This window comes from Rhipicephalus microplus, chromosome 1 (genome assembly GCF_043290135.1).
Source record: "Rhipicephalus microplus isolate Deutch F79 chromosome 1, USDA_Rmic, whole genome shotgun sequence".
NCBI classification, from domain to species: domain Eukaryota; kingdom Metazoa; phylum Arthropoda; class Arachnida; order Ixodida; family Ixodidae; genus Rhipicephalus; species Rhipicephalus microplus.
The window spans coordinates 32,620,511-32,640,688 of NC_134700.1; positions in this window are offsets into that span (position 1 = coordinate 32,620,511).

Sequence of the window (20,178 nt, forward strand, 5' to 3'; positions counted from 1 at the left end):
GAGGTGCTTCCGCCGGTCGTGTCTGCGCCGGTCGTTCCTGTTCCTGTTCTGTGCACGGCGCCTGCATCGGTGGCGCCGAGCCATGTCCCGTCGGAGCATCATCGCGTGTTTCCTCCAGCCTCTACTGTGACGGAAGTGCAGTGGAAGGACAGAACATGGGCTAATTCTTTCGTACCACCGGACTGCTGTGGGCCGCGACAGTGTCTGTCGTAGAAATGGCACCACTACGGGTATCGACGCCGTAAACTTAAGTGAGACGGTGACTGCAGACATCCTCTCTCGAGGGAGGCGATGATAGGGTGGTGTGTGGCGTGTGCGTTGTCTTTGTGTGTGCTGTACATTTCTTTTCGCTGGTATGCTTTGCAGTGTGTGCTTTGCCTGTTTGCCTTTGCTGTGTTATAAGACATTACCTTATGTGTTATATTGGACATTTCCTTACTTGTCTGTGTGTGACGTATATTTTCATTCTGATGTGTATTTGTCTTTGCCTGATATACTGTTGTAATTTCGGTATGCATGTTGTATTTATTTTGATTATCATTAGGCAATAGGTTAGCTGGTATAACCCCGGGTGTTCTTCAATTCAAGGGGGGATGATGTGATTATTCATGCTGGTCTCAATAATGTGTTGAAGGGCAAGGATCAGAACTTTCTGAAACAGTTGGACGATGGGATGCGTAAGCTCCAAGACGCCTCTGTGAGTGTGCATATTAATATTACCATTTGCACAGTCCGAGAGGTCTGAGGCAGTTTCGTGGGATTTAAAGGAGGGTAGTGGATGTCAACTGTGTGATCAAGGGTATGAGCCAGAGCTCGGATACAGCGTAATGGAGGTGAACCAAGACGTAAAGAAGCCCGGCGCTCACCCCTTTGCCCAGAATGGCAATTATTACAGTGGCACGATGGGCAGGAGGGTTGGTAAGAGGATGGGTCGTCAAGCCACAGCTTGTTTAGGGAGATCTAGAGCCCTGATGCCAACAGCGTAGCCATAGACGTTTCTAAAGGGGCACAAATATTCAAGCCACACGGTGTCCGTGGGAGAAGAAATTGACGCATGCACAAGGGCCGAGCTAAGTCAGACATAGGCTATATTAACATGCAGGGTGGCAGGAATAGGTTAAAGTGGGAAGAGACAGAAGAGCAGTTAAGGCAGCAGGAGCTGATGGTATATGGAGTTGTGGAGACACATCATCGGGACCTGGAGTAACCACTTTGCAATCCGCATTACGTATGGGAATATTGCAATACAACAGAAGGCACCAGAAAGGTGGTGGAATTGGTGCATTCATACATAAAAGTATGTGTTGGCCAAGAGTCAAGCAGGGATGCATGGAACATTCATGATTAAGAGGGACATTAGCGGGGCATATAGCACTCCTTGGTTTGGTGTACTTGTGGACGGGGACGAAAGCCAGAGAGGAAAACCAGGCACTGGTGGAGTGTATATCAAAGGACATTGAGGAATTTGGAGAGTACGAGATATTTATACTAGGAGATATGAATGTGCACAAAGAAGATATAGATAGGTATACCGACCCAATAGGCAAATCAATCATGGATATGTGTGAAAGGCATGATTTGATCATTTTCAACAGTACTGCAATGTAGATTATATAATGTAGATTTGCATTGTTGATGATGCGGTTTGTAAAGCTGGAAAGGCGCTAAACTTTATCCAACGTTATTTAAAAACTTCAGAACTAAATCTAAAAATACAGCCTATTTAACATGCATCAGACCTATACTGGAATACGCTTGTGCCGTATGGGATCCTTCACATGCCACATTGATTGATAAAATGGAAAAAATTGAAAACCGGGCAGCCAGGTTTGTCTTGGGACGGCACAAGTTAGTGAAGAGCTGCACTCAGATGAAAAATGAGCTTGGGTGGGACCTGCTTTCCTCGCATCGGCAAAAGCTGCGGCTGAAGTTCTCTTTTTTCAGATATATAATCATATAACAGGAATTAATAAAGAAAAATATTCCAAGAAACCTTATTACCGTTCATTTTGAACTGACCATGTTTTTAAAATAAGAGAACTAAGCACCCAGTTGAACCTGTTCGCGAATTCACTTTTTCGTAGCACTGTTAAAGAGTGGAATGGATTATCTGCCATGCCAGTGTGCTGTAATAACGAAGAATTGTTTATGTCATTTCGGTAACCCCCTGTCCGCGAATGCATTTTTGTTAGAACTGTTAAAGAGTGGAATGAATTGTCTGCCATGCAAGTGTGCTGTAAGACTGAAGAATTGTTTATGTCGTTTCTGTAACCGTCCTGCTGTAACGCCTTTGGGCAATGCGGGGCAACCTTTGAATAAAGAATAAAAAATAAAAAAGTACTGAGAAGTGTGAAGGGAAAATAACATGGGAGGTGGGAAGGCTGCAGTAGACGATAGATTATGCACTGATGTCACATAGGATGTATGATAGACTTAGGGGAATGCACATAGATGAATGTGGCTCCAGAAGTCTGGATGGTGAAACGAGGAAAACTAGGGAAACTAGGGGAAACTAGGGCAAACTAGGGAAACCTTGCGGACGAGTGCGTTTTTTTTTGTTTGATTGTCAATCGACAGCAGGAATTGTGTGTGGATAGCTGCTATCGCATGCTCCCGCCATGTGACTTTAATAGTTGCTTCTTTTCGTCTACGCTTCAGGCGCATTTACGCCTGCGCTTGCCAGCTTTAACACGTGGATGAAACATATGATTGGCAGGGCGATGTTTCAACTTTGTACTTCACTTTACACTTCATGCATTTTATACTTCAATCTGATGAAGAAGGCAACAGCAAAAAAAAACCTATCAAGCGTGTTTGTATACTATGAAAACAAATTATGGCAGCTTAGCACAAGTGCTGCCATAAGGAAGAGCAGAGCTGGGTGACTTTCCTTCTTGTATCTTTTTTATATCGGTGTTCGTGCGTTGCCTGCAGAAATCATAAAATGCACTTCCTACAGCATAGAGAGGGCCATCAGAAAAGAGTGTGTTGGAAATCTTGGCTTTCTGAGTCAGGCTTAGTGATCTCTTGTTGCGCCAAGCAATGCAATGGATCGAGAACAGAAAGAACTTGGCTTCCGCGTTTGGAAATGCATTATAAACTGTGTAACATTGCAGTATTGTTGCACCGTTGTACCAATTCTTATAAAAACACAACGTGATTTCCCCAACTCAGTTTGGTTTTAGGAAACATCGATCTACGGAAATGGCATTATTAGAACAAAAACAGTACATATTATCCGAATTTGAAAACAAATGTGCCGTTCTGAGTATGTTTGTTGATTTTTGTAAAGCCTTCAGCAACATGCAGCATTCCACGTTGTTTGAAAAGTTGCAGTGCTATGGAATTCGTGGTCATGCACTAGACGTAGTAAAAAGTTACCTTAAATATCGCAAACAGGTGGTTGAAATAGATAGAAAATTCTCAGAGCTGAAGCCTATTACTAAAGGTGTACCTCAGGGAAGCATCCTTGGACCCCTTCTTTTGATAGCCTATATAAATGATTTAACTCGTATTTATCCAGATGCTTAATACGTCTTATAGGCCGATAATGTCAGCATGTTTGTTTCAGCTGAATTTAGTATCACGCTTGAGAAAAAAATGAAGGCAGCGTCTCCTGCGCCGCGCGGCGCAGCAGCCATCCCCACACAGAAGTGGCTGCTGCGCCGCACGCAAGTGACGTCGCTTAAAAAATCATTACTTAAAGCTAGTAAATTGTGTAAAATATTCGTGCGTAAAGCGTTAAACCTACAAAACTTTTACTAAGCAAGTGTTTAACGAGTCACTTAGCTTAGGTTTGTTATTTAAATACCTATTACAAGTATTTTGAATACAGGGGGCGCCATGGGCGCTGCGGCTGCGAAAGGTAAATACTGCGAGATGGTAGCCGCCTGCGATGTGTTAGGTGGTGAAAACGCCGATGAAATCGTGGTCATGGCCTAGGCCACTCCCAAGGAGGACTGAAGTGTCGTCGCTGCTTCATGCTGGATGCTTAGTTGAACCTGGCGGTTGGAGCTAGCGCGGCCATTCACCGCGCCGCAGCTTCATCTGAGTGTGTGCGCCATAAAGTTTCTCAGTATGATGTGTGGATTGCAGTCGTTGGACGTACTGCATTTTCTAGATTGCAATGCCAAACGTGGTGTTGTCAAAGGAGAAAGTGTTCTTGCTGCCGAGTTTTGCTTGTCGCGAAGGACAAGGTCGACGATGAAATAAATGCTTTCGCACGGTTCACGTGTGACTGACCGGACGCACATGGGCAATGTTCCTTTTGGCGTTGCATGAGTGGTTGCCAGACTGGAAGGGTGGTTGTTGCCAGATTGCTGCTAAATTTGGTGGATAGGTATTTTCTGTAGTTGTGGCTTCTCCGTAAGAGTTTAGTGCTATCCGCGGTGCATTTCTTGGCTGAAAATTTTTCTGCTGTAGTTGTGGCTTCTCCGTAAGAATTTGGTGCTAACCGCGGTGCATTTCTTAGCTGGAAAATTTTCTGCTGTAGTTGTGGCTTCTCCGTAAGAATTTGGTGCTATCCGCGGTGCATTTCTTGGTTGAAAATTTTTCTGCTGTAGTTGTGGCTTCTCCGTATGAGTTTCGTGCTATCCGCGGTGCATTTCGCGAGTGCATGAGCGACGCTGGCCGATTTAATTAACGGAAGGAACCGAGCCTAGCAGAAGTCGAGCGCGGTGCTGTCGTGCAACTAAGAGGCCGTTTTAATTCCGTTTCGATTAACGGAATGAACCGAGCCTAGCAGAAGTCGAGCGCGGTGCTGTCGTGCAATTAAGAGGCCGTTTTAATTCCGTTTCAATTAACGGAATGAACCGAGCCTAGCAGAAGTCGAGCGCGGTGCTGTCGTGCGATTAAGAGGCCGTTTTAATTCCGTTTCGATTAACGGAATGGCCGTTTTAATTCCGTTTCAATTAACGGAATGAACCGAGCCTAGCAGAAGTCGAGCGTGGTGCTGCCGTGCAATTAAGAGGCCGTTTTAATTCCGTTTTAATTAACGGAATGAACCGAGCCTAGCAGAAGTCGAGCGTGGTGCTGCCGTGAAATTAAGAGGCCGTTTTAATTCCGTTTTAATTAATGGAATGAACCGCACATTACAGAATTCGTTTTATTTACGGAATGTACCGCGCCTAGCAGAAGTCCAGCGTGGCGCTGCTGCGCATTTAAGAGGCCGTTTTAATTAACGGAAAGAACCGCGCCTAGCAGAAGTCGAGCGCGGTGCTGTCGTGCAATTAAGAGGCCGTTTTAATTCCGTTTCAATTAACGGAATGAACAGAGCCTAGCAGAAGTCGAGCGTGGTGCTGCCGTGCAATTAAGAGGCCGTTTTAATTCCGTTTCAGTTAACGGAATGAACCGAGTCAGGCAGAAGTTGAGCGCGGCGCTATTGCGCAATTAAGAGGCCGTTTTATCTAATGGAATGAACCTCCCATTACAGAAGTCGAGGCGCGTTCTCTTGCTGTGTGCGCAGCTGTGCGATTAAGATATCGCGTCTCAGTATTAGGAATGACGGAAAAAACTGAATAGAGTCGCAGGAGGTGATCCGCTGCCCCCCTCCCCCCTTACTTTTCTTTTTTTTTCTCAGCTGATCGTGTCGTGTCGACCGCGCGCTACTACGGGGGACGCTACGCTTCCCCTAGCTGTGTCAGCACAAGACATATCGTTCGGACTCATGTATACATGTGATAAATAAGCGTTCCAAGGCTGATTAATCGGCGTATGTCGGAAATGCTACAGCAATGTACGCCTGGAAGGCTGCTTTATCGAAGCAGATGGAGTGAATTAAGCGCGACTTGCGCGTACCTGTAAATAAGACCCGGCCGACAAGCCGCCGTCGCTTACAGGGCCCCACCCACAATAAGCACAAATTGTCTCTCAGCTCAGGAGCGCAGTATAAAACAATACGGTGGGTACGTAAGAATAAAATGGCATAATATGTCTCACTACACGCTCATCACTCACGATATGGCAGGGATCCTTAAACGGGATATCGGCGAGCGATCACCTCCATTAATCGAAGGAAAAGGTCTTTCACGTTGAGACGCGCAACGACCAAGTACGTCTCGAGAGGCAAAAAAAAAAAAGGAGCCTTGCCCCTGTCTACCCAGCATTGTGAGTGTCCCGCGGAGCTGGGACAGCTAGCTGTTTCCTGCAACCATTGTACCTGAAGTGTGGGTCTGCTCGTTTTTTTTGCCGGGGCGATTGTACGTGACGACTTACTGCATCCTGGGTCACCATAATTAAGCCGAGGTCCTTGCGAATTCCCCATCACTCGGATGTCGGCGGCCGCTTCTGTGCTGTTCCCGACTGTCTGCAGGTCGAACTGCCGCTCGAAGCGATGGCGTCTTTGACAGTCCAATAACGCGACGGCTCCTGAAATGGTGACAATGTACTTAGCACAACTAACGTTACGGCATTTCATAAGGATCACGATCCTAAAGCTTAGGGATTTCGACCGAGATAGGGAGCACCAAATAAGGAAATTTAAGAGGTTCACGTGAGCAAGTTTGGCCATGTGTCGACGCCCAATGCACCGAGGTGGAGTACGTGCCCTGGGTGGTGTACTGTTTACGTGATACGTGAGTCACATCACGTAGCATCACGTAACGTCGTTCGCACTCCCGCTCAAGTCACCGTTGCTGTGGAGAAGGAGGGGCACCGAAGTAGAGTACGTGACCTAGTTGTTGTACGATTCGAGGCGTCTTCGCCTATCCCGCATTTTCACACATATGCTCGCGTCGCATCGGTGCCGTGATCCACCCCCTCTTTCTCCGCAGACGCTCGCGTCACTTCGGGTCGGCGCCATGTCAACCAACGTTCGAGGTACAAAAAGGTTTATTAAAATGTTTTTTTTTTTTTATTCCAGGCGTCTTTGCCCATCCCGTCTTTCTCCGCAGGTGCTCGCGTGGCGTTAGGGCCGTGGCCCATCCACTCTTTCTCCTCAGATGCTCGTGCCACGTCGGCGCCGTGGCCCAACCCCTCTTTCCCCGCTGATGCTGCATCACGTAGGCGCCCTGTCAACGTTAGAGCGCTCTATCCCCCTTTCACCTCATGACCCTTATAAAATGCCGTAACGTTAGCCATGCAAGCTACACTGTTACCAAATCAGGAAGCGTCTCGTCATCGCCACGCCACGGATAGACCCGAGCATTGTCGAAATCGCCGACATCATAAGGTACCCTGCCGCGGAAGAGGCCTTCCTTCGTGAAATCGGACTGTGGTCTGCGCCATCGCTTCGACCGGCAGTTCGACCTCAGGCAGCCGGAACAACAATGGGGCGGCCACCGACATCAAAGTACTGGGGTATTTGCAAGGATCTCTGCTTTAATCCAGGTGAGCCAGGATGCAGTGGAGAAGTCGTAACGTACAATCACCCGGGAAATAAAGGAAGAAGACCCACATTCAGGTGCAATCGTTGCAGGAAACAGCTCTCCCAGCTCCGCGGGACGCAGGCTCTGCAGGGTAGGCATGCAGGGCCAAGGTTCCTTTTTTGCCTGTCAAGACGTAATTGGTCGTCCTAACGTAAAACTCCCTCGACGCGAAATAATATGGCTCACGTACGCCATGGTGAAAGGGTTCTCGTCAAGGAACACGAGAGAGCTTACAGAACGGAGTTTAAATTTAGCAACTCCACGCGGACCGACTGGAGAAATTATATAAGAGAAGTAGCACTCGAAGAGCTGCGCGCACAGCCGGCGATGGGTGGAGTGGGTGAGGTCGTCCAAATCGACGAATGCTTGTTGAGGGGTCGGCGCAAGGCGAATCCAGGTCGCCTTCAAGTGTTCCTTCAAGGCGCCGCAACAATTACGGTGGCGTTTCTAACAATGGCCCATGGATTTTCGGCATGCTGTACGTGTCCACGAAGGAGTTGAGGCTGTTTCAAGTGGATAAAAGGGATGCTGCCACCCTTGGTTCACTGATAGCCAAGCACATTCTTCCCGGGACGACGGTGTACAGCGACGAGTGGGCTGCGTACCAGTGCATACCCAGACTTGTGGATGCCAACGGAACACCGCTAAACTTGGACTGGCACACCGTGAACCACAGTGTCAACTTCGTTGATCCTACGACAGGCGCCAACACGCAAAGGATTGAAAGTGAATAGCAAAAGGCCAAGCGCCGTCTCGTGCGCAACAGCAACAAGACGACTACCTCACTTATGCCGTCTCACCTCGCCTGGCTTTGGTGGAAATCAATTAACGCCCGTCCCAACGTGAAAGACCGTTTTCTTCGATTAATGGAGGAAATTGCTCGCCGGTATCCAGTTTAATTGTGATTACCGCGTAGTGAGACATATTGTAATTTTATTCTTATGTATATGTTGTCATTATATTGTATTATTATTATTGTCATTATTATGTTTATTATGTCATTTTATTTTTATTGTTGTATACTAAACTCTTGAGCTGAGAAACAATACACAATCATTATTTGGAATTTTGGTAGTTTGTGCTTATTGTGGGTGGGGCCCTGTAAGCGACGGTGGCTCGTCGGCTGGGTCCCATTTACAGGTACGCGCAAGTCGCGCTTAATTTGCTCCACCTGCTTCGATAAAGCAGCCTTCCAGGCGTACATAGCTGTAGCATATCCAACGTACCCCGATTAACCAGCCTTGGAACGCTTATTCATCACATGTATACACGAGTCCGAACGATATGTCTTGTGCTGACACAGCTAGGGGAAGCGTAGCGTCCCCCGTCGTAGCGCGCGGTCGACGCGACACGATCAGCTGAGAAAAAAAAAAGAAAGTAAGGGGGGAGGGGGCAGCGGATCACCTCCTGCGACTCTATCCAGTTTTCCCCGTCATTCCTAATACTGAGACGCGATATCTTAATCGCACAGCTGCGCACACAGCAAGAGAACGCGCCTCGACTTCTGTAATGGGAGGTTCATTCCATTAGATAAAACGGCCTCTTAATTGCGCAATAGGGCCGCGCTCAACTTCTGCCTGACTCGGTTCATTCCGTTAACTGAAACGGAATTAAAACGGCCTCTTAATTGCACGGCAGCACCACGCTCGACTTCTGCTAGGCTCTGTTCATTCCGTTAACTGAAACGGAATTAAAACGGCCTCTTAGTTGCACGACAGCACCGCGCTCGACTTCTGCTAGGCTCGGTTCCTTCCGTTAATTAAAACGGCCAGCGTCGCTCATGCTTTCGCGAAATGCACCGCGGATAGCACCAAACTCTTACGGAGAAGCCACAACTACAGCAGAAAAATTTTCAACCAAGAAATGCACCACGGATAGCACCAATTTCTTATGAAGAAGCCACAACTAGAGGAGAAAAAGTTTCAGTTAAAAAATTCACCGCGGATAGCACGAAATTCTTACGAAGAAGCCACAACTACAGGAGAAAAATTTTCAGCCAAGAAGTGCATCGCGGATAGCACCAAATTCTTGCGAAAAAGCTACAACTACAGGAGAAAACTTTTCCGCCGAATTTAGCAGCAGTCTTGCAACAGCCACCCCAATGTCTGGCAACAGACTTATGCAACGCCAAAAGGAGCCTTGACCGCACATGCATGAAACCCCAGTGCGTCGGCGAAGTGTTCATACGATGGATGGAAACAACTTTATTGTAATGTTCTTACGAAGCCTGTGATCTCCGAAGGCCAGAGCTACTGCATTGCCGTCTGTTTTGTTAAGTGCGAACACGTACGGCCGTTCTCATCCGTTGCTACGTGAATGCTCCCGTGCTGTCACAGGCCGCGCGTGTTTTTGAGAAAGGCAGACAAGCTGTTTTGTAGTTAGATGGGCTAACGCCGTCGGCACTTGCCCTTGGGCATTGTTTATCAAGTGCTGATCGCCTAGAACGTTGCGTTGACACGTCAGTATTTTTAAAGAAAGCGACCTGCCGGTTACCTCGTCAGGTGATGGTACGCTAAGCGACATAAAAAAAGTTGCCCGACACTACGTTGCAGTGCACCTTTCTGTCATCAAAGCTTTGATAAACCGTGGAAATCAACATTCCTGACACCTGTGTTGAAGAAACCAATGCAGCCAGCTGCATTCGAGTTTTTGTGTCTTTTTGCGTCTCGCCGATTAAGAGCACTAATTCGCAAAACACTTTATCATAATAAATATAGTCAATCCTGCAAGAATCATCCAAGATCCAATATTAAAGGGCCTGTGGACGGGACCACCACCAGCAGCAAGTCAGGCTGATGAGGAGGCGCAAATGTTGAAACAATACATGCGTGAACAAAAAAAAAAGAAAAAGTATCGAAAGCAACAATGGGACTTGAACCACCAACCTCACCAGTGCATATGTTGCTTTAACCAACTACGCCACAGCTGCCTTTATTCTTTCTTTATTGCCTGTTAACTACGCCACAGCTGCCGATCGGTTTGAGATGACAAACAGGCCTGTTTTGTATTGTTGTCACGCTAAACCTAAATAACATTTTCGTTCACTTTTTTGTTTGGACACAAGTTTAACGGCTTTTATTGTTATGTCTAGACGTACCGCTAGACACTCCCGACTATCCAAACAAAGCGCCTAACCAGAAAATGCAACACGTCACTTCCGTGCGGCGCAGCAGCCGTTTCTGTGTGGGGATGGCTCGTGCGCCGCGCGGCGCAGCAGTCTCTGCCAAAAATGAACCGTTTTCTTGTGAAACTAAAGCTCCGGTCATGCTGTAATATTTTAAGCATAAACACTGGTAAAACAAAGGCGGTACTATTTCAACCTAAAAATAAACCCGTTAATGAAAACAAACATCTCAAGTATGGCGATACTTATATTGAGCTTGTAAATAGTATAAAAATTCTTGGAGTTACAATTTCGAGCAATATGCTTTGGACTGAACACATTGACGGTGTGCTGAGTCAGTTATCCCGCGTACTGTGTATGGTGTACAGTGGCAAAACTGTTTTACTATACAAGGTAAAACTCTTACTTTATAAATCACTTTTCTATTCACATCTTACCTATTGTTTCTTGGTATGGGTACTACAACTTACACGAGCTTGAAAAAACTGTACCTGATGCAAAAGAATTATATTAGAATCATTTTTAACTTGCCGTATGATGCTCACACAAGCGAATTGTTTCAACAGGCTGGAATACTACCTGTACATCGTCTCTACAATTTTAGGTTAGCATTGGCAATCAGGCGTGAATTGAAAGAAAGTCGACATTTTTTGTATGACCTCTCAAAACTGCAGCCAAATATTACATTGTTTGAAACACGAAATAAAAAAACATGGCAAATAAAAACTTCGTGAACAAACTACTCTACCGATAAGTTATCCTACATAGTTCCTACGTTACTTAATAAATATGTGAAAGCTGGCATAGATTTTTTACATTGTACACAGATTCAATTGCGCGATATACACATGTTTAGTTTTTAAGATCTCTTTGCAGGTGCTGTATTATCATGGTTGCTATTTTTATTTTTGGAATTTGGACTTGATTTTTATATATTTATTTATTTTTTATTTTTATATCTATTGGGAGTTTTTGTTATTGTTGCTGACTTCACATTGCTGATTGTTTGCCACTGCTGTCGTGCTAAAAGGTAGCTGTGGGACTTTGTCAAGCAGCCTCTTTTGGAGAGCAGCTTTTACCTGCAGCTGTCCTTCATCAAACTATTGATGAAAAATAAACTTTATTATTATTATTGTTATTGTTGTTGTTGTTGTTGCTGTTGTTGTTGTTGCTGTTGTTGTTGTTGTTGTTGTTGTTGTTGTTGTTGTTGTTGTTGTTGTTGTTGTTGTTGTTGTTGTTGTTGTTGTTGTTGTTGTTGTTGTTGTTGTTGTTGTTGTTGTTGTTGTTGTTGTTGTTGTTGTTGTTGTTGTTGTTGTTGTTGTTGTTGTTGTTGTTGTTGTTGTTGTTGTATGTTCTGGTGCTTTTCTACCACTTCTGCTGGTAACTACAGAGATGTAAACTTAGAGTGCTATATCAAAGTACAATTTTCAGTATCAAGTAATGTGTTTTTTCGCTAGTTCAAAAATCACTTAGGATGTAATTTGAGAACAATGAAGTGCATCATGCCATTATTAAGAGCCTAATGTGCTTATTTTGCATTATCAATTGAAATATAGAATGCTCTTGAGGTTATGTTTTAATGGGTTTATAAAAGAATCGGAATCTTTCTGGGTCTTTGTAAACGAGCATAACAATAATTCATGTGCTTAAATGTGAACGCAACTAGTTTCTCCAGTGTACCTCAGGAAGTGAAAATAGTTGTTCCGAAGTGCTCCAAGATATAAAAATAACTGCTCCAAAGAGGTCTGAAAAGAAAACTCTTGCTGCTCCAAGAATTACTTCAAACCAGAAATCTTCGGCAGCATCACTTATTATATTAGGTATGATTGCATTTTTTGTGGCAAGTATACTCAAATCTCGTTAATTTGAACATGTTTAATTCGAACTTTCAATTAATTCGAACTCATGATGAGGTCCCGACAAAGTTATGTGTTTCCCAATGGACAGAACTCCCGCTAATTTGAACGCACAAGCACTTGCAACGGTTCATTCGAACATACCGCTCTCCGAAAATGCTCTCAGCACCCTGCCCAATTCCGCAGCGGCACCTCTGACACCTCAACGCTGCGCGCGGAGGAAAGCAAATGGAAAGAAAAGGTTGCGGTGGAATGCTTGTGCTCTTTCAAATGCCGATCAGCGATGCGCCTGTGCCACGCTTCTCCCTGTTTCGCCCCTGCCACGTAGAAACCCTTCTCCTTCCAACACCACGCGCAAAGAGACAATAGGAAAAAAAAGAAAGCTGTCGCGGTTTGGAGCTCTCTCTCACGCGCCGGTGTCATGCTTCCCCTTTTCCCGTCCCTTCCACGTAACGTTTCTTCTTTTAATGATGTGCGCGACGAGGGCAAAAAAAATTGGCCCTGTATCTGCATGTAATCTGCAAATGTCGTCGAAAGACGATAGACTTGGGTGTGGAGAGAGTGAACAAAACATTTATTTGAAGTTCTGCACAAGAAAATTCGTGAATAGTATTCCAGAGGCGCTGCGTTAGAGTGCCTCGAGCGTGCAGCGGAGGCGAACGAGCGCATCAAGTCCCGTCACTCGTGAGGCATAAGCCCCATCGGGCAGTTTTTTAGAAAACAAAGCGCGTGGCCCTGAGACGGGTGTGCGCGCCCGTCTTAGAGGTGACAAGGTGTACAACGCAAGGCGACAGGTAGGTGCCACCACCGTCTCGTCTTAGCAAAATGTTGAAAACTCTCCCCGTTCCGTGCAAGCGCTGCATGGTCATTGCAGCGTGATAAGCGCTACTGTCCTTATAATTACTTATGTATGCCGTTTCTAGTAAAATATGAACATGCAGAATATATACGTGTTGTTATGGTGCCTCAGATATGCGCAATAATTGCTTTTTATTCGACAAACGCGCACGTTAACGCTGATTCTTGAGCAGCATTGGTGGGCGCTGCGGAGGGGGTCGGCCGTTCGGGTATTGGCTGGTGCTGTCCCGAGTGCCCCGTTCGCGGCAATAGTTGACAAACAGACAAAAGAACAGACAGACAGACAGACAGACAGACAGACAGACAGACAGACAGACAGACAGGCAGGCAGGCAGGCAGGCAGGCAGGCAGGCAGGCCAAAATTTTTGCGTCAAAAGCCCCCAAAAAGACTATCGCCTTTAAAAAATGCCGATTTGTTTCTCTCCGCGTGGAGACGCTCCTGCTTTCTGGTCACGTGCTGGCCACGCTGCGGCTTTGGTGCACAGGGTAGTAGCAGAGATGCAGTCTTTGTTGAGGTCGTCTTAAAAGAGTGCCGACGCTGGACATTTTCCACAAATATTACGTTTACTATCAGACAGAACTAGCCATGAGATGATGTAATAAAGAACTGGTATAATCTAAACTGTAACAGCATACAACATGAAAATCACTAGAATGAAAGGCTAGGCTTTGCATTTCATTTACACAGCTTTCTTTTAACTTGCACTCATGCCAAACAAGTGGCACCGATATACAAGGGGAGCATTTCACTGTGGTACAGCCACGAAATATGCTGGCCACTGCAGTACTGGCATTGTTTATATCTTCGATCTATAGTACTATTATAAATAAAACTTCAGCGACCTGGAAAAGTCCAATAAGAGGAAGAAGGAATAGGGTTCTAAAATTTTCCAAAAGAACTGATGTCATGAGACATGTTCTAACTTCATATGCATACTTCTTTCTGTTGGTAATGCACTCAGCCCTCACATAACAGAGTGGTCTCTTACAAGAACCTGTAATTCTGCACTTGTTAGTCACACTCCTTTTTAGGTTTCCTGACCCAATATGCCGTTTGACCAAGAAAAATCTACACCAAACAGCCAAAATCATTATTATTAGTAGCACCTTCAGTGGCCTTGGCGCCACTGCTAGACATACTAAGCTAACTTTCGTGCTCTTTTGTGCACAGGTTGGTGCAAAATACCATTATGCAAGGTGTTTTAAGACTAGCTGTGCATGCCTTGAGGTTTTGTCGAGCCATGCCTGGTTGTGGTCATGTTGTGTGGGTGTGTATTGCATAATTCTCCTGCTAATAGTTATAAAGGGTGATGTAGAAGAAAAACCAGAGCCCAATAGTGATTTTCCGCAGATGATCTTAAATACTGTCACAGAAATTAAAGTTTTACGTAAAATCTCAACTCAATTTGAAATGCCGCGTGTCTAAACCCACCTTTGTCTCATCTATAATATACTGGCGTCACTTAAACTGTGGAGAAAGTATGAAAAGTGTGACACAAAGGTGAATAGAGTTCAAGAACGAGTTGCCAAATTGAAAGGCAAATAGACGACTTGAAAAACAGAAGCCGCCGTAACATAAATATGATATGTGGTACCCCACGAAATTCTTACGTTGGGAAGGATAGGTTTAGCTATTTGTTTAAAACAAAAGTATCACCCATGGAACGTGTTTATCACGTTGAAAAAAATTAACTAGGCAGGATTGACATGCCGTTCTGTGGTTTGGTGATTTCGCCAAAAAAAAAAGAAAACTGCGATTCTGCGTAACTGCTGAAAGCCACAAGTGTAAGAGTATCAGAGGATTTTGGTTCACAGTTCGTGAACTGTGCAGGATATTGTGGTAGTTCTCAAAACATAACCCAAGAAGGTTGTGATAACGGTGTCTGCCACGTTTGATCAGTGGATACAATGCTTGGCTGCTGGCCTATATTTCGTTGATTTCATCTCAGCCGTGGTGGTCACAATTAAGTGGAAGTGCACTACTGTGCACTGTCAGTGCCTGTTAAAGAAGGAATGATGTTTGAAATTTCAGAAGCCCTACTCTACGGCTCCCTCATAATCATATCGTTGTTTCCGTAGTGGTACCCCATTTAAAATTATTATTGTGCCAAGATTTTGCTTCCTTAGAATAAACTAAAAATAAATTCCGTGCTGTTCGCATAAGATGAGCATGTAGAAAATGAAATAGCTCTCAAACAGCTCGTTCCTAGATGACTTGACACAAGGGCCGTATTTTAAATGCATGATGTTAGAAAAATGCACCGTTGTTCTCTCTATTACTTTCAATGCGAAAATCTTAGCGAGGGCTCAGCTAGAGGCGATTTCATTGATTTAAACACTTGACGTCTTAATTATCGAGACGTGACGGCTTCGCGGTGTACACGATTTGAAAATAGTTCCGAAAAGCTGTATTCTAAACCACAGCGATGGTGATAACTGTAGAGGCGGTGCAGCCATCGCTTTAAGAGATGGTCTCTTGTTTCAGTAGGAGCAAGGGGTACCTAACCACGAGTCTTAGGTGCACTGTCACACTTCAAGCAATGCCTTCACTGAAAGTTGGTGCACACAAATGAACTGGAGCATCTGAAACCTAATAAAAGTATTGGGAGCGGGAACTAACAGAAAACAAGAAAGAAGACAAACAAGTGTCTCGTTAGTTCGCGCTCCCAGTACTTTCATTATGAACATATACCAACTAGCCCGCATATCAACCCTTCTACATCTGAAGCTTTCCTTACAGAACTGCACAACTACCTTCTCGAGACAACGCATAATATGATGAAGTTAGTGCTTGTTGGTGACTTCAACTTTACCGGAATAGAGTGTGATAATTTAATCGTCCGCAATAGGGAGGCAAACAGGTGCAAACTAATTTTGGATATCATGCTAGCCTTTTTCATATCTCAACGTGTTATCCAAGCATAGTAACACACGTCCAAAGGCGTGTTCTTGAACCTTCCTTTGATTTCTAACCTAATGGGGGGTGAAATTGTGGTGGAACATATAATATCTGACCATCATTTGGTACTTACTCAATTTCAATTTTCTTTACTAGAAAAACAATATGGAGTGACATCTCGGCAAAGTAAATCTGCCTTAGCAGCTTCACGAACGCTCAGGATCCACGTACAGGACAATTGCATATAGGTGCCAAGTGTCACTATGATATTTTAACTTAGCATATACACTGAAATTCATAGTGCTCACTTTTCAAAGCTACAATGAAAAAGGTATGCAGAGACAGTTACATTGAATATCTTTTTAACAAGGCATTAGGTATTTCATCTGATCAAGAGGATTTTTTTCTCACGTTCAAATGGTTAAACACCCTGCTTCACTAATTTCCAAATCAAGGTTTTAAATCCACCAAACGAGAGGTGCGTGAGTTATCGGGTGTGAAGACTGATGCCAGGTGTTCATAAATGGTAGGATACTTCTGTTTCATCAAGGTAGACGTTTCTGGCGATGTTTTTGCTTACATTTTCTGCGCACCATCAGATCAAAGTCGCAAGAGGTCTGGTTATAATGTTCAGCTTAATATCAACTTGGGGTCGTTTTAACTGACTATTCAACATTAAATACAGCAGAAAAGCAGTGCAGCATGACATCAGCACGGATTTAAAGTAACAGTAAAGGCTAGCCTATATTGCACAAGCGGCTCAAGCAATATAGGAAAGTACAAGCATTATTGTTCAGGGCCGTGCGAAGGAAGTGAAACGCGGCATACAAGCGACTTGGGATAGTACATATACAGTGCAGGGGCACGAGGAACAAAAAAGCGTGGGGGAAACAGCTAGGTTGCAGCCAGCCACAAGTTTACCATGTAAACAAATTGCAGATCAAGCGCCATGTGCGACTGCTAAGAGACATTCTGCAACGCTTTTTGTGAGGCAGAAGAGCCCCCTTCCCGCGGTTTTCTTGTCTAGTGAGAGACCGATCAGAAGGCATTATTCAAGATAGTGGGAGATACAAGACAACATCTAAGCGATGCTCCAGACAAAAGGTTTTTAAAGAGGTAAGAATTTATAACCTAATAGTTTATATTTTAAATTATATATTTAGGAGTTTATAAATTAAAGGGTTTGATTAAGGCCCCTAGCTTTCTGCGAGTTCGAGAAGAATCACAAAGTTTACGTTTTTTCGCAGAAATATAAAAAATCAGGTTAATTCCGCGAAAAATCACGCAATGATGTTTTTTTTTTCTTCGCGAAAATGCGACGTCATTAGTTTGTTTGCAACGCCAGCTAACAAGCTTTAGGGCGCGAGGTAACGAAGCGACGCAGTTGTATTGTGTAAAATAACTTACTTTTGCTATGAGCTTTGGTTATAGAATGAATGAGTCGCCATTCGCACTTCTTTGGGAACAGATATGCCGCAAACTAGTGTAGCGCAAAACGGGGCTTTGTGGTGAACTCGCAATCATGCTCGCAACGTCCTGCGGCGAGGGCCATTCCAGTTTCGCACTCGATGGAAACGCGGAGGCAATGTCTTTATTCTTTTTCACCTCTAAAAAGAAAAAAAAGGTCGGGTTAGTTTTCGGCAGCTCAATGCGCTCATTCAATTCCCTAGTAAATACAAAAATCGTTCATGTTGCTTTATCGTTTATTAGTAGTAGAAAAACTTGAAGCTGCCACTGATAACAGAGCTTAACGGCAGCCGTTGGTAGCAGTAGCCGTAGCCACCTACCCATCCAACGTTAGAGTTTACCACGGTGGAGGATTATGAGAGGTGTCTCAACTGCGCCCGCCCAAGCCTACCGGTTTCGCGTGCGCTTCGAGCAGTTTCCGATGGATGGCGCGCGTGCATGGGGGCAACGTTAGGTTCGCGACGTTTTGGGTCGGTTCGGACTGTCACGGTGGATTGACGTGTTTTTTGAACACTCCCGGTCGACTGCGCAGATAAGTGTTTTTGCATGTTTTGAGCTTGTCTTTATTATTATAAGACAGCAGTTGAAATCTTCGTAGCACTTATTTTATGGTACGACTTTTTCGGGGGCCAGTCTCCAGGTATTTATAGGTTAGGGTGTGTGACTGTTTGAATTTTTGTTGTTTTTTTTCTTTTGCCACCCCGTGGGGGAGGGTCGCGTACATTGAACACGCAAATTTTTGTAGTAGAGCTTAGACTTTCTTTTTTTTCATAGGGCAGGGCTCGAGTTTTGTAATTATCGAGTATAGGGACAACTGGTGTCAGAAAGACATGGTTAAAAGACTGTAAAGTGTTCAGGATGTGCAGTGGGTTTCAAAGTGGACCCAACTGTAGAAGCGGATGGAGGAGAGGCTGACGCGAAGTGTAGGCAATGTGAGGTCGAGGAAAAAATGGAGAAAATGATGGTTGCCCAGCATGAACTGCTGATGAGAATCGCTGAGCTCGACATTGCGTTGGCAACAGAGCAAGAGAAAACAAGGGCGATGGGAAAAAAGCTGAAGTCCGCCGAGGAAGCACTAACCAAGGTGAACAGAGAAGCGGCCTACGGAGAGAATAGTAGGGAACCGGCAACGAGAACGGCGGAGAAGAAAGAGCAAGCAAGTTTGGGAAAAACAGGTTCAGCCGGTTCAATAGTCGCAAGGCCCAGCTTCAGAAAAGTTGTGGTGGGGCTGAAAGGGGACAAAGCAGCCGGCGTCACAGGTGCAAGTAGCCCCCAGGTGCAGGGCGCTCCAGCTGAAAAGTCACAGCATGTGATAATCACCGGGGACTCGAATTTGAATCGATGCACAGAAGCCATCAAAGAGAGGGTAAGAGGTGACAAGAGGGTTGCAATAGGGGCGTTCCCAGGACGCAAGCTGGAAGCAGTCATGAGGCAAGCGACCGCAAAACGCGAAACTACAGCCGATAGACGAAACCTCGTGATAATTTCAGGTGGTTTAAACGATGTCCTAAATGAAGATACAGCCGGACTAGCAACTACACTGGCGAAAGGCGTCGATGACATGCGCGGCACTTCCCCTGAGGTACCAGTAGCGATATGCACAATACCGGAGGTACCGGTGCATGATAGCAACCTGCAAAGACAGGTTGTCAACACAAACTAAGATATATGGCGGATGAGTCGAGAGAAAGGCTTTGAGGTGTTGGAAATAAACACAGAGGTGCATAGGTGGGGTGGTTTTCAACGAGACAGAATTCACTTTGATGGGCGGCTAGGTCATGAGGTGGGTTGGCGACTTGCAGGACGCACAGTAGCTTTTTTAGGGGGCAAGTGGGCTCTTCGGGTTGAAGGATAGCTAGTAACGAGGAAAACAATCAGGGAGACTCTTTGACAGGAGATATGGACAGATACGATTCCAAAGTGGCACCAGTATCTAAGATTAGTAGAGTCCGGGGCAGAAATAAACGTAGCCCGACCATATTCAGACATAGGGTATATTAACATGCAGGGCGGTAGGAACAGGCTAAAGTGGGAAAAGATAGAAGAACAGCTAAGGGAGGAGAGGCCAATGGTATATGGTTTTGTAGAAACACAACTCATGGAAATTGAACAACCCCCTAACAGTCCGAACTACGCGTGGGAATATTGTAATAGAACAGAAGGCAGCAGAATGGGGGTTGGTGTTGTGGCATTCATTCATAAAAGTACAGACTGGCAAAGGGTCAAGCAGGAGTGCAAGAAACATTTATGGCTAAAAGAGAAAGTGGCAGGGCAAATCACACTCTCTGGTTTCGTGTACTTGTGGACGGGAGCAAAGGCCAGAGAGGAGAACGAGGCAATGGTAGAGTGTATATCAAAGAGTATTCAGGAGTTAGGAGGAGAGTGTGAGATAATTATACTAGGAGATATGGATGCACACATAGAAGATTTAGATGGGTATACCGACCCGACAGGCAAAATGATCATGGATATGTGTGAAAGGCTGGATTTTATCATTTGCAACAGTACCGAAAAGTGTGAAGGGCAAATAACATGGGAGGTAGGAAGGCTGCAGTCGACGATAGATTACGCACTGATGTCACATAGGATGTATGATAAGCTCAGGGAAAT